Below are 14,680 nucleotides of genomic sequence, written 5' to 3'. Positions count from 1 at the left end.
ACCCTTGCCAAAAAAATGAAAAAGAAAAAAATTCATAATGTTTATAGGTGAGACTTAGGCATCATTATTTTTCAAAATTCCCAAGGTAACTGCAGAATGCCATTAAGTTTGAGAATCACTGATGATTCTAAATAAATTCAAAAGGAATGTAAAGATAATCCACGGGAAAGATGACACTTCAAATTCACTTTTGAACAGTAGGCTGTATCTCATCATTTAATATTACAACCACATTACTTTGGTTCTGCTGTGAATAATATTCTTATCATCATAAAAATGTAAATGCAGTTTTACTGCAGTTAAATCTTCAGGTGCAACCTTTAGAGAAAGCTCAGTAGGCTTCATTACAATTACACAAAAAATGTCATTGTCATAATCATTGACAATGTAAAGATAGTTAATAAAAACTAGAAACCAGAGAAGGAAGAGGTGATGATAGGGAACTTTCACCAAATTCTTTATCTTTTCTAATAGGCAATCAAAAGATGCCATATAAATTGATAAATAAAAGAAACCCAGATAAACAAGGGGGGGATGTCCCAGAGAATAATTATGAATTGGGGGGGGAATTACAATTTTTTAGAAGGCTCCGATCAGTTTTTTCAAATGGCTTTGAAAAGTTGGTTCATTGTAAAAATCAAGAAGCAATGAAAAAACATCAAAGAGCTAGAGAAAATTCTTGAAAATTTAAAACATGAGTGGTAAAAAAAAGAAACAAAAAAAATTAAAAAACAAACAAATCAACAACCCATGAGTCCTAAAGAAAAATAAATAAATGTTTTAGAATATTGAGAAAATCATCCATAATATAAAAACAAAAACGTAGAAGTGGAAAAGATAAGAGGTAAAAAGCCAGAGAATCAATCCAGGGGGACATCTGCCTAATAGTGGGAAAAGATAAAAAAATGCCACAAACATTATTAAAGGACAAATAACTGACATTCTCTAGATTGAAAAGTCTGCCCAAGCAAATAAAGGAAGACCTGCCTCTAGGAATATTATTGCAATATTTCACAACATCTCAGATAAAGAAAGATCCTAAAACTGTCCACAGGGAGAAAAACAGAAACAATAGTCCAAAAAGAAACAACAATCAAACAGACAGCATACTTGCCATCAGTCACCCTGAATCCTTGAAGCAATCCAGCAATGCCTTCGAAGTTCTTTAGGTAAATCAAAATAATCTTCATCAAGAATTCTGTATTCTATCTAATTATCAATCAATCATCATGGTGGGCTGAAAGCAATTTCAGATACATAAGAACCTGGAAAAATTGATCTCTTACACATTCTGCCTTATAAAGTTGGCTAACAAACCCATGAGTAATCTAAGAATTAAGAAATGTAGTGAATAGTCTTTTCACAGGCACTGTAATGTATATGCTGTTCAGTATATTTTTGGGGGATTCTAGAACCAATCCATAGACAAATCATACTCAAAAAGGGCTTCATGATGGTAATATAGCATAATATCATATAGCGTCAACCTTAGGAACGTTAAAAAGAAAGTATAGATGGCTGAAGTCATGAGGTTAGAACTGCAGGAGAAGGAAAAGGATGGAGCACTAATTTCCTCATCTTCTAGAGTGAAATATCAAAAGAAGTGGTACTTAATTTCCAATAAAAATGTAACTGTTTTCCAGGCACCTTTAGCTGTCTCTTTAGTTTTTAGCAAATAAGACCAAGGAAAGGATATCCCATAACACGGAGAGGTGGGACAAGATAAACAGAAAAAGGAAAAAAAATCCCCAACAAGATCATTAATACATGAAGCAAAGCAGTAATGTCAGCTGCATGGATGAAGTATCTCATGCCTCCATGCCCAAATTTACATTTGACAATGATGGTGCACCAGTATTTGGCTATTCTGAAAAATGTTAATGCCACCAATTTATTTTTATCTGTAAAATTCCCCCCATCCTCTAAATTAAAATAAGTTCCCAAACTGAAGATATTATCCAACTAAAACTATTCAAGCAACTCAATTAGAGTCATAATTGTATTTTACGAAAAGAGAAGTGTATTTTCTGAGCTTCCTTTATCTCATTCAAATCAGTGTTATGTCTTGTTGATCTGTACTAGACAATAGGAATGAAAGTCTTCCACAAATAGATTGCTCCTCAAAACATATTGTCCCAAACCATAACTAATAGGTTTTGTATCATGTATTTTAATTGGTAACACAGAAATTAAATCTGCTTTATTATACTTTTATTAATACACAGGGACTCTCTTTGCCTCATTCTTCTACTTCTACATTGTCTAACTAATAATATGGACACCTCTCTTCTTGCTTATATTATTGGCCTTTCCTTTCCATTCTTTTTCCATATTTGTGTTATGTATCTGTGAAGTGTCAGATGGTGTTGATTTTAATACAATCCCAAACAATGCTCTCATAATAAATTTTTAAGTATTAAAATAATAAATTAATAAATTAATTAAATTTATAGATGTTAAAACTAAAGCTTCTACCATTTAAACATTTTGTCATAATAGCTATACTTGCTCAAACTTTATACTTAAAATTTTTATACTGCTTTAATTTTTCCTTTGTCATCTACCTTGTGTTATAGTCTAAGTTTTGTATACTTTTGTTTCTCAGTGATAAGAAATTTTAATTTCACTTTTAAAATAAAAAAATTAAGAATTATGTTACCAACTTAAGGACTTTCAATTGTGTGTGAACTTTCCATAATTTTATGGAATTACAAGAAAGATATATTCTAATTTTTCTTTTTGTTCTGTGGAAATGCATTTCAAATAAGTATGAGTTTTCCTAAATATTCAAGTGATTATTCCTTGTTAGCTGCAAAAATTCTTACCACCAGCCCTACACCATTCATTTGTCTTTAAATCTCATGGTTATCCAACCAAACTAATATTTTTTTGAAATAAATTTAATTGTAGTTCTTCCTGACCATATATGGTGTATATTTGAACAAGTTCTTTGTTGAGATCTCTCTCATTCTCTGATAGCTCCTTCATCCACATAAGGTTTCTAGGGAAAACTACATCATTGTGTATGTTTCTCAACCACTTACTTACCCCTACACATGCCCTGTTTTGTACCAGGAATTGTATTTTCTAAGTACAGAAATAGAATTTCTAATGAAGTATAAATAGTATACAGGGTATAAAGAAAAAAACATGACCTGAACACGCTGAGAAGACAATTCCTAAATTTCTACCAAGAGGCTGCTTACGTTTGGGTTTCACTTTTTAAATCAAGTGTATACAATATTTTGTTGACTAAACTGATCATTAGATTAACCTAATCAACTAATTGTGATTTCTGCATATAAGTGATCCGTGTGACAAATAGTAGAAAATTTTCCCAGTAAAATTGTTGGCTGTTATTCATAATTTCCAAATATAATTGAATATCCTTTTCCTTTATTTGTCATTATTAATGAGAAGTTAGAGGAGAATATGGTGGAGACTGTTAATCTAACTCCATCATATCCCAGATGGGCTGAGGTTTCTTCATCTAAGTAAAGTCTGATGTACATACAATATTTAATTCACACAGGACATGGAGTGGGAAACTAGCTCTGTGAAATCCATAGTAGCATATAAAGAGAGATGGAGCAAAGAGGAAATATTCACCTAAAAATAAAACTGGAATGAGGACAGCAAAGCAAAGACTTAGAAAAAATATATGTAAGTTAATCAGAGAAATAGCAAGTTCCTAAAAACTGTCACTGAAAGGTAGAGATTTTCTCTCAACAGTCCTTGATGAACCTTGAGGGAGCTCTAGACCAGAACTGCATCATCATTATAGTAAATGTCAATGGTTGGAAAAGTAAAAGATACTGGATAACTCAATGATCTCATTAATCAATTAACAAGTTTTAACTATTAGCCAAAAAGTAGATATACTGAAAAAGGGGGGGGGGTGTACTAAACCCCTGGAGTCTTGAAGTTGCTGAAATGACCATCATTCAAATAAGATAATCTGACACCAAAAATGTTGCTAAAGGTGACCATAAAGGCAGCTAATTATAATTAGGACACCTTAGCAGATTCTAAGCCTCAAGTTTATGTACATTTGAAGATGAAAGCTTTATCAAAGAGCTTTTTGTAGGCAGAGGCCATTAAGATTTAGATGCTTAGAGGTAGCATGTCAACATTAGATCTTTGAGTTAAGGTCAATACTCTCATCTGTTTAATGGAAAATTCTTTGATCAGCAATTCCTTTTGAAAAGAAGATTTTTGAAAGCAGAATTTCTCATATCACCTATTTAGTGAGAGTAACAGAAGTAGAAGGAGGACAGCTGACCCTATCTTGTTCAGCTTGGTGATCCTAAGCCATGGAGATCCTAGCAACTGGCCCACGATCTGGAATTTAGAATCATTTCTGGCAATTTTTCAGAAATAAATGATCCTTCCACCTGTTCAAAAATATTCATTGAAGGCTACAACAATGGCATCTTGTGGTGTGGTAAGTCAGGAAGAGAAGTACAACCCATTTAGTGAAGTTAGCTACACCAACGCTACCAAGACAGTAAAAGACGCTTTCAGATTCCTAAATGCTAGCAGAAGCTGGCTCTAGATCCTCTACATCTTGTGTTCCTTTTTTGAAAAAGACATCCAACAAATTTTTAAAAGTATTTTCTGGAAAAGAAGTCACATTAATGAAAATGTATTGGTGAAAACATGGTAATCACCTCTCTCATGGAATCGTGACAAATTTAAACATAACCATATTGAGATAAACAATGAGTTCTTGTTTTATGCTCATGGGTACTGTGCTAAACACCTGGAACAGAAAGACAGTGACCATAGTTCCTGCCGGTCTCCTTTGAGCTGGATCAGGGATTCTCTTCCACCTCTATTCCCATATTACACTTCACAGATCTTCACCACTGCAATTAATTGTGTTGTGGCATGACTGTCTTTATGTATCTTTCCCCTTGCCCTACTGCCACTAAACTGGACTTCCTTGTGAGTGGAGGCTGAGTCACAATCATCCCCTCAACACTCAGCACACCCTCTAGGGTACACATAGCCTGCCTCTCATTGCATAATTATCTGTTGAACTAGGACAGGAAATGACAATTTTGTGGTAGAGACAAAGAATGCAACTGTAATAACCATAATAGAAAATAAGGCAGTGATTAGTGCCATAGTAAAGGGGAAGCTAAGTACAAATTGCTCTTTAGAGTTTCTTCAAGCCCAGAAGTGTAGCTCTGGGCAAACAGATTTCAGAAAGATGTTACTGCATTTTCCAGACATGTCACTGAAATAGAGATATTCAGTATTCTGACTTCTTACTGAATTTGAAAAAAACAAAAACAAAAAACAAAAAACAGAAGATATTTTTTAAATGTGATAAATGAAATATAAGGGGGAAAAACATTCCATCTTGTTAAAGTAATATGTGAAGTCACTGGATGCCTGGGTGGCTCAGTGGTTTGAACGTCTGTCTTTGTCTAAGGTTGTGATCCTGGGGTCCTGAAATTGAGTCCTGCATCGGGCTTCCCATGGGCCTGCTTCACCCTCTGCCTATGTCTCTGCCTCTCTCTCTCTCATGAATAAATAAATAAAAGTCTTTTTAAAAAATAGGTGAAGTAACCATGTTGACATATATCATCACATAAAAATCCTTGGTGTATCCAACTGTACCCATAAGTATGAATGTTATAAAAATCATATATACTGAGAGGGAAATTTGTTCCTTTATTTTTATAACCCTAACTAACTTCATGTTTTTTCCATACAGCAACACCAAAACCAGAATGAAATCAAAAGACTTCTATCTACTATTTCACGTTTTTTGTTATTCTTTAAACTACAGAGAAGCATCATCCACTTATATTTCCCCAGAAAGTAACAACCTATGAAAATAATCCTGAGTTAATTCTTCCCCTTAAATATCTATCATAAAGATTGCAATCAAATGGAGATAATGTATGTTAAAGCACTCTAGAAAGTTCAAAACATTATACAAATGTGAGACAGTATTTTTATCCTAATTTACATGTATGTTTGTCGCTCTGATTACATAATTTGGGCACTATTATGGACATGGAACACAGGGTCACTGAAAACAGAAACAAATGTCTAATCTCAAAGTATTACTTTGGTTGGCTGGGATTTTACCGTATTATTATTTCTCAGTGGTAGATTTATGCTATCCAAGAAAAGCCCACCAGAGCAACTCCATACTTCATCTTTGAATATGAAACCAAGTATTAAACCATGGTTCTCTTTCTTGGTGTTAATTAAACTCTTTCTTTGTTTTAAGAAGAAAAATCTAGATTCATTTGGCTCAACTGCCTCCTTTTGTTCCTTCAAGGAAGATACTCTGATCACTTGACCCATTAGAGATATTGGTCTCTGTTTACAACTTCTTTAACATTCTGGATATAAACATGACCCTAGGATATCAGAAAGTAATGACATCATCAGAGATGAGCAGAGTCTTTTGAAAAGGACTAAGAGTCCAAATGAAATGGGTACAGGCCAAAGAACGGACAATTTAAGGTCCAATAAAGACAATAAGTATAATAGAAGTACATTCAATAGATCTAAGTCCATGAGGTCATAAAGATACTAAACACAACATACACACCCATTGGTCACTTTTGGGAGATGCTAGAGAACTGTTTCATTATTATATGACTGACGTATAAAGGGAAGTGACTGTCTACCCTGCTTTTCTTATGAAATCTGCACAACATGGTAACAACACAGTAGTTGAAGAAGGAATGTTTCTTCTTATTTAAGTTCCAGCTAATTAATGGAAATGAATGACAGAATTAACATATGACCATTATGCAACTTTGAGTGGATTAATGAGTATATGCAATGATTTTCAAGGGTTGTTAATGTCCCAGGAAGAGGGACAACCAAACATCATATTACCTCCTGATGGCAAGAAACAGCATAGCACCACCTATAAAGTAGTCTTGCAAAAATAAATACATAAATAGAAACCTGAATCTAAATGAGTCTATAGATTTAACTACTGAACTGTAGGAATTTCAAAGGACAGAGAAACATACAAAACACACTAAATGATACCATGTGGATGCAGTCAGAAAATTCATACTGTGGGAAAATCTACAGCACCAAAAAATATGCATATGGTCTCTTCGAAACCAACCTATAAGAAAAGAAACACAAAATGACAAAGAAGAAAAAAGCTTTAAAAGACAAGAAACACACAAACCAGTTCGATTCATATACCGATTCAAACAGACAAAATGGGGGGATGAAAGAGGAAAGAAAGGAAGAAAGAAAGGAAGAAAGGAAGAAAGAAAAGAAAGAAGAAAGAAAGAAAGAAAGAAAGAAAGAAAGAAAGAAAGAAAGAAAGAAAGAAAAAAAAAGAAAGAAGAAAGAAAGAAAGAAAGAAAGAAAGAAAGAAAGAAAGAAGAAAGAGAGAGAAAGAAAGAAAGAAAGAAAGAAAGAAAGAAAGAAAGAAAGAAAAGAATAAATGTATAAAGGATAATTCTAGAAATGTGAACACTGCCTGAGTATCTGATGATGCTTTATAGTTATGACAATGACATGGTGGTTTCATTAGAACAAAGAGAGCTTATAATTTTAAAGTATATAATAAAATATTTAGAAGTAAATATGATTTCTGAGCTTGACTCAAAAATAATGCAGGAAGAGTAAGTACAGGTACAGATTAAACAAGATTGACCAGGTACTGATAACAATTGAATTCAAATGAATTGTCAAAGAGGGGTATATTGAATTTATTGTACCGTTCTCTTTGCTTTCAAATGTAAAACCACAGTCAAACATCTGAGAAATAGACTGCAAAATCCTAAAAGCTTCATAGATCACGGCTCTTAGTCAAAAATCCTAGTTTGGACACATTGATGAAAACCAGAAGAAATCGATATCTTCTCCCCAGATGGCCACAAGAAACCAGATAGTCAAGATATCTACTGCCAAGTATTCCCTTTTGTCCTCTGGGAGCACTCAATGTCCATTTTTTTTAACCTAAAGATACCTCTAATAAAATGGAATGACTGATAAAATCTCTCAAAATGGAAATTAACTAGAAATCTAAGTAAGACAATTCACTTCTGTATAATTCTAAGTCAACATAATAGATTTTGGAAATAACACATGAATAGGAGATAGTATAATAGACAGTAAACTCAAAGGAGGTCTACCATAGAAGTCTATCAAAAAGAAAGTGAATATTGCAGTGAATTCATAGCCATGTGCCAACCAGGACAAGGTAACATGTTAGTCCCAGTCTCATCTCTGTCAGAACACACCTAACTGTAACATCTCCAATAAAGGTAGTTTACCACGTTGGAAAGGTTCTAGAATTAATGAGATTATTAGAAAGCCTTAAAAACCTACCATATAGGAAAGTTTCACATAAAAAGATGCTTATCTTAGTGAAGAGAGGCTTGGGTGGAGGTGGGGGCCTGATAGGTCTAGGCAGAGGGTGGAAATGTTGTTGATATAAAGTGAGTATCTCCTCCTTGTTAGGCCCAATGGGAAAGGATTACAGGTAGCCCAAAGCCAAGAACCATAGACAACTTTCAACTACACATTTGGTTGCCAAAAATATCAGAGGTCATCTCTCCAAGGAGGCATGCTCATACACACTTGATATGTCCTGTGATGTCAGAAAATGAATGATATTCAATTCCTTACAAAGAACTATGTCGTAACCATTCTGCTTATTTGGCTTTTCATTCTAAATGGCAGGTACCTCAGGATTCTTACTAACCTATTTGTGTCCAAATCACAGGTTCTATTCTTTAAAATTAGCCACCTTTCCCCCCTCCTGCCTGACGTATTCGCTCTTGTCATGATGTGTGGTTTGGAGTATAACATTTGATCATGGATAGGCGGTTGTTACCTAGTTTGAGCTCAACAAGAAGCAGATGGGTGATGAGAAAGGCAAAAGCTTCTATATATACACACCTAAGCATAAATGATGGGGAAGGGAAGAATCAAGATAAAGAACATGGCAAGTAAATTGTAGCCATTACTTCTAAAGTTTTTGAGTGGAAATAAAAGGCTTACACTGCAGTAGGTATAAGTAGAAACTCTACTCTTTAGATTTAGGTTTCTAATTTACAGAAGAACATCAGGAACTTTGAGCCCTTGGGTATACTTTGTCTATGTCTTTTCCAGCATCCTGCATTATTCCTCTGTCACTCCTTGATGTAGAGATGATGGGTGACCACTGTCAATACTCTAAAAACAAAGAAATACAATTAATGGTATTGACTAACACTGACATTATTCTGAAAGGATGGATTTCTTGCCCTTGAAAGCCCTTTGAATTTTGTTTTGAAATGTGTAGCATCACGATTGAAGATCCTTTTCCCCCTTTTTCCCCAGTATGCTAAACTAAGCAATTTGTTGAAATGATAGATACCGAGAACTTTCTTCCCAAGCAGGATACATTCTGCTTTTATATTACTCTAGATATTTGGCCAGATTTTATGAATGCATGACATGACTAAATCTAATAAAACCTAATGTACACTGGAGACAAAATATTAGACTTCTATTTATGTAAAGTTATTTCTTTAATTATGTCATGCCACCACTAAAGCTAAAATAACCTGAAATGAATAATATAAATAGTAATTGAGTTTTATAAATGTATTTTAATTTCAGAGCAAAATGTAGTTTTATACAGAGACATCAAAAATCTAAGCTCTGGCTCTCTACTTTATTAGGTATGTAATATTTGTGTAGTCTTAGTTTCTCAGTAAGTAGAATGAGACGTTCAGAATGGGATCATCTTGTTGATTCCTTCTAGTTTCAACTTTGAAAGTGAATTGAAAAATCAGAGCTAAAATGCAAGAATATTTTATATTTTTTAAAAAAAGAGTAAAAAGTGTCATAGAAACACAATAGGTGGAAAGATATTAGATGAAAATATACTTAAAAGATAAGACCTTGCTTTGAGGGAGGGGGGATGGGAAATAGCGTATACATAATTTATTTTTCTTCTGTTTATTTTTACTTGTTTCTTTCTAATGGGGAAAACACACAACTTTCCCAACACTTAAGAAGCAATATTTACCTCAGGCTACTACTTTGTCTGAAAGTGTGAGATATCAGATATTGTCAGCACAGAAAATAAGATTTGCCTCCCATGTGCTCCTTGTTCAAGATAAGGTTCCAAGCAGAGCACTGCAGCTATGTAGTGTCAGCGAATAAAATTGATGATATTCGTTGTGTCATTGGGCTAGTTATGAATAGAAGAATTAGGGACTCAAATTAAACAGACACATAATTTAGATATTACAGTATTTTATGCTACAGCTTAAGCATGTAACAGTTAAGTTCCCATTCAAGATATTTTGCTAGATTAAAAACAATAAATCAATAGGTTTGGCTTATAATGTATCTGTCTATATCCCACATACCCCTGAAGTTTATCACTGAAGTTAGTTAAGCATGATTTTGTTATTTCAAATATTTAGTTGGATTCTGAAAATTTATTTCCATGCGCATATCTGAGGTCCAGAACTTGGTTCCAAATTTGTCATTTAATAATGCACAATTCCCTCCAGGTGAGTGAAGAGGCTGGTAATATGTCCTATATTCACATTGCTTTAGCATAAAGGAAAAGATGGTCAATTCTTCTGTCAAAAAGGTGATCATAAAAGAAATAATAGAGGATGTGAAGCTTGTACTGAATCCCAGCAGAGAAGGACTATTTCAAGGCAATGACAGATTTGGATTCAAGTTTTACAATATTACTATGACAAGCAGTATAGAAAGAGAATTGAGGGGTTGGGGGAAGAAAGAAAGGGGAGAAAACCTAAAAGAAAATAAAACAAGTATTAAAAAACGAAACTGAGGCTTAATTTTATATTCTTCTCATGGTATTCATTTCTTAATTGAAAGATATTAGTTGGAAAATACATAATGAATACTTTCCTATATTTTGTCCAACTTCCAGATTATAATCAATAGACTCCATCATTCCATGCAGGGATTGGCTCTCCTTAAGAATGAGCTTTCAAAGTAGACTATCAACAAAACTCATTGAGAAAAGATTTCCTATTCCTCTGTTTCCTTAAAACCAGGAATGACTACAACACATGGGAAAGTGGAATACTCTGTTGTAAGGAAGATGATTCTGAAGATGAAGTCCAAACTTTCTCTTTTACTCTGTGTGGTTGAGATAGAACATCCAATATAGAAATACAGAGAATGTTCTGGACTATTTGAAAGAATGTAGGTCATGAAAGGGATAATCATGGAATCAATCAGAAGTAAGGTAGCAGGGAGAGAAAACACATAAAATTCATCAAAACATACATACTTTCAGAGAACACAAATGAAGGTCAAGAATAGAAAGATAAAGAAGGAAAGAAAGAGAAAAGAAAAGAAAAGAAAAGAAAAGAAAAGAAAAGAAAAGAAAAGAGAAACTGACAGAAAGTAAGACCAGAGAAGTTAATCCTAATTTGCAAGGTAGTCTGGTCATACTGAAGACTGACAGTAAAGATAGAGTTCTGAGATTTGTGGCATGACAGCAAGTGGATACCTGTGCTCATTTGGATGCACCTAGGACCCCCTGCAGAAACAGTTTAATAAGGAAAAGCACTGGAAATGGTATAAACAACAGAAAGTGGGGGCACATCAGGAGAAAAGATCCAGAAAGCTGCCGGAAAGGTTGGTACATACCAACAGGAAAGCCATTAATAAGATGTGGAACAAGAAGGGGGGAGTGAATTAGGGGACAAGCCGGACAATTGTGGTCACAAAAAAGGACAATCTGCAACACCTGGGTGGCTCAATGGTTGAGCATCTGCCTTTGGCTCAGGGCTTGGTCCTTGGATCCCGGATCGAGTCCCACATCAGGCTCCCCACATGGAACCTGTTTCTCCCTCTGCCTGTGTCTCTGCCTCTCTCTGTGTGTCTCTCATGAATAAATAAATAAAATCTTTAGAAACAAACAAGCCAACCAACCAAAAAAGGGCCAATCACATTTGCATATTTGATAGAGAAAAATGTGGCACCCTATGCTTTGGTTTGGGGATAACTGAGGACTCCCTACATGAACTCAGACAAATTCATTTACCTTGTTTGCTTCTGCACAAAAGAATGAACATAATTATATCTTCTACCGCAAGGCTGTTGTGTTACCTCAGTTAGAACCAGGGAAGGCACAGAGACCATAGACGAAAAGATCTCTAAGAGCACAGCTTGTGAAGTCAGGAAGAGGGTGTGTGATCCCCCAGCTGCAGCCATTAAGCAAACCCTGCTCCCAGCACACAGCCGAGGTCGCAGGATGAAGCTGGTACCCAGAGAAGGACTTTGGCAGCAGCAGGAGCTGCATGAATCAAAGCTGCGAAACAAAACGACCATCAGCTGCATTCAAGCCCCATTGTGGAAGAGAATCAATATTTGACAAACATTTTGTAGAGGACACAAATTAGGGAAGAAAAACACTTAAAAATATTTCACAGGAGCCAAACGGCAGGAAATAAATATGCAAGGAAATGGTCTTAAGCAGCTCTGATGGCATTTCTGGGCACAAGTGCTGGCAAACTCACGCTCCGTAAATGAGAGCCTGAAGCTGGCTGTGAGAGGGCTCTGATAGTTATGATGGGTCCTGGGTCATCTGAATCAAACACTCCACCGCACTGAGAAGCTAACTATATCCAGTAGGCAGGCCAGGCAGTTCCCCAGGGTCGCCCGATGCCTATTCAGTAAACAGGTGTGATAAGTGATTCTGATCAGTATGAAGCCACTGCATGTAAGCATCCAATGATTCTGTGCTGGGCTGAATGTACAGCAGGAATAATTGTGTCTTGGTAATTCATTGAAGAATGAAAATAAATCCCACTTTGATGGGTCATTCAGATGCTTAGTATCTTCCACTCCACGATACATTTTATTCCCTTTTTTATAAAAAGATATATTTATTTGAGAGAGAGAGAGAGTGCACACATGTGTGAGCAGGGGAGAAGCAGAGAGAGAGAGAGAATCCTCAAGCAGACACCCCGCTGAACACAGAGCCCAATGTGGGACTCGAACTCATGACCCTCAGATCATGACCAGAGCAAAAACCAAGAGTCCAGTGCTTAATCAATTGAACCACCCAGGTACCCCCAGATACATTTTATTCAGGGGTCAGCCAACTGGTTGTGTGAAGGACCAAAGAGTCAATATTTTAGGCTTACAGTCCATACAATCTCTATCTCATCTGTTCAACCCTGTAGTTGTCATATAAAAACAACCACAAACAATATGTTAACAAATAGGCGTGCCTGTGGCTCAATCAAACTTTATTTGCACTAACAAATGACCTGTTTGATTTGGCTCACTGTTTTTTGCTGACGCTAGTACTATTGTGTAAGCCTAACGATCCCCAGGGCCTCAATATGTCAAGAGAATATCAACACTTAATAGCTTTAATAGCTTTGTCCTCTCTTTCATTGCCTTTCCCATACTCTCCAGATTTCTCAGCCTGTCACCTGATAGATCCCCTGTTTTAACTCTGCATAGTTAGCATGGATGTGAACTTGTTATTTTCCTATTTGCTTGTTGTTTCCTGTAGCTTCTCCACACTCTCCAAGGAAAGTAGAAACATAATGGAAGTAAAGACCTTGTCTATGATCCACAGTACCTGGAACGGTATCTGGTCCTTAGTAGAACTAATAAATGATGTTAGCTGATATCATATACTGGGATATTGAGGGTATTTTCCTATTTTCTCAGATTTTTAGCTAGCTAATAGATGACTGAAATGCCCATATCCTAAAGAAAAATTAGTGAGGCACCTGGGTGGCTCAGCAGTTGAACATCTGCCTTTGGTTCAGGTCGTGATTCCAGGTCCTGGGATGGAGTCCTGCATCAGGCTCCCTGCAGGGAACCTGCTTCTCCCTCTGCCTGTGTCTCTGCTCCTCTCTATGTGTCTCTCATGAATAAATAAATAAAATATTTTAAAAGAAGGAAGAAAGAAACATTAGTACATATAGCTTAATAGGATTTATTGCAATATAAATTAACTTCATCATCTACTACCTTCAGCCTACAGAGAGAAAAGACTGGATATTCAATAGGAAGTCAAAAAATCAAGGGACCATAGGCTTGGGGGTAGGGGAGTGTTTTTACTATATTTTTGTTCTACCTTCTTCTGAACCAAGTGAGAGTGGCTCCAAGGGACCTATCCTTCAAGATCATGGGAAGTCAGGAAAAAAACAGGATGATGCCTCATTCCCCAACTGGATGATTACTGAGCTTCAGAAACCTATGGCCTAAGCCCATGCACTACGAGAATTGCACGTTTAATATTGAAACTTGGAGACAAAGAATGTCATAGACACTAATGCCTATGTCTAGCCTGGAATATTCTGGAGGAGGAGGTTCTTGAGTAGGCTGATAGCAAAGCAAGAAAAGAAGGCGTTTGTTGTGCACTTCTGCTATTTGGCACAACAAAATGAATGAGACTCAGGCTCATGACATCTTAAACACACTTCATGAAGATATTGGTCGGTGATAGTGAGCAATGAGGTGACAGAGGCTGGACTTTTGCTTGGTTTTCATCCAGCTTTGCTTTGCTCAGGCAGGAGTGGGATAGACAACTATGGCCAGTCAGAGGGCATATCCTTCATGTCATAAAACCATTGAGAGAAGAAATCTTTAAAAGGGCTGATCACAGAATCCCAAAATATATACTCAGAAGATAGCCACATTTTGGGTGCCTGCTGTATAGATAACTACA

The sequence above is a fragment of the Canis lupus genome, chromosome 16, assembly GCF_003254725.2.
Source record: "Canis lupus dingo isolate Sandy chromosome 16, ASM325472v2, whole genome shotgun sequence".
In the NCBI taxonomy this organism is placed as follows: domain Eukaryota; kingdom Metazoa; phylum Chordata; class Mammalia; order Carnivora; family Canidae; genus Canis; species Canis lupus.
Note: the sequence above shows the minus strand (reverse complement) of the source record.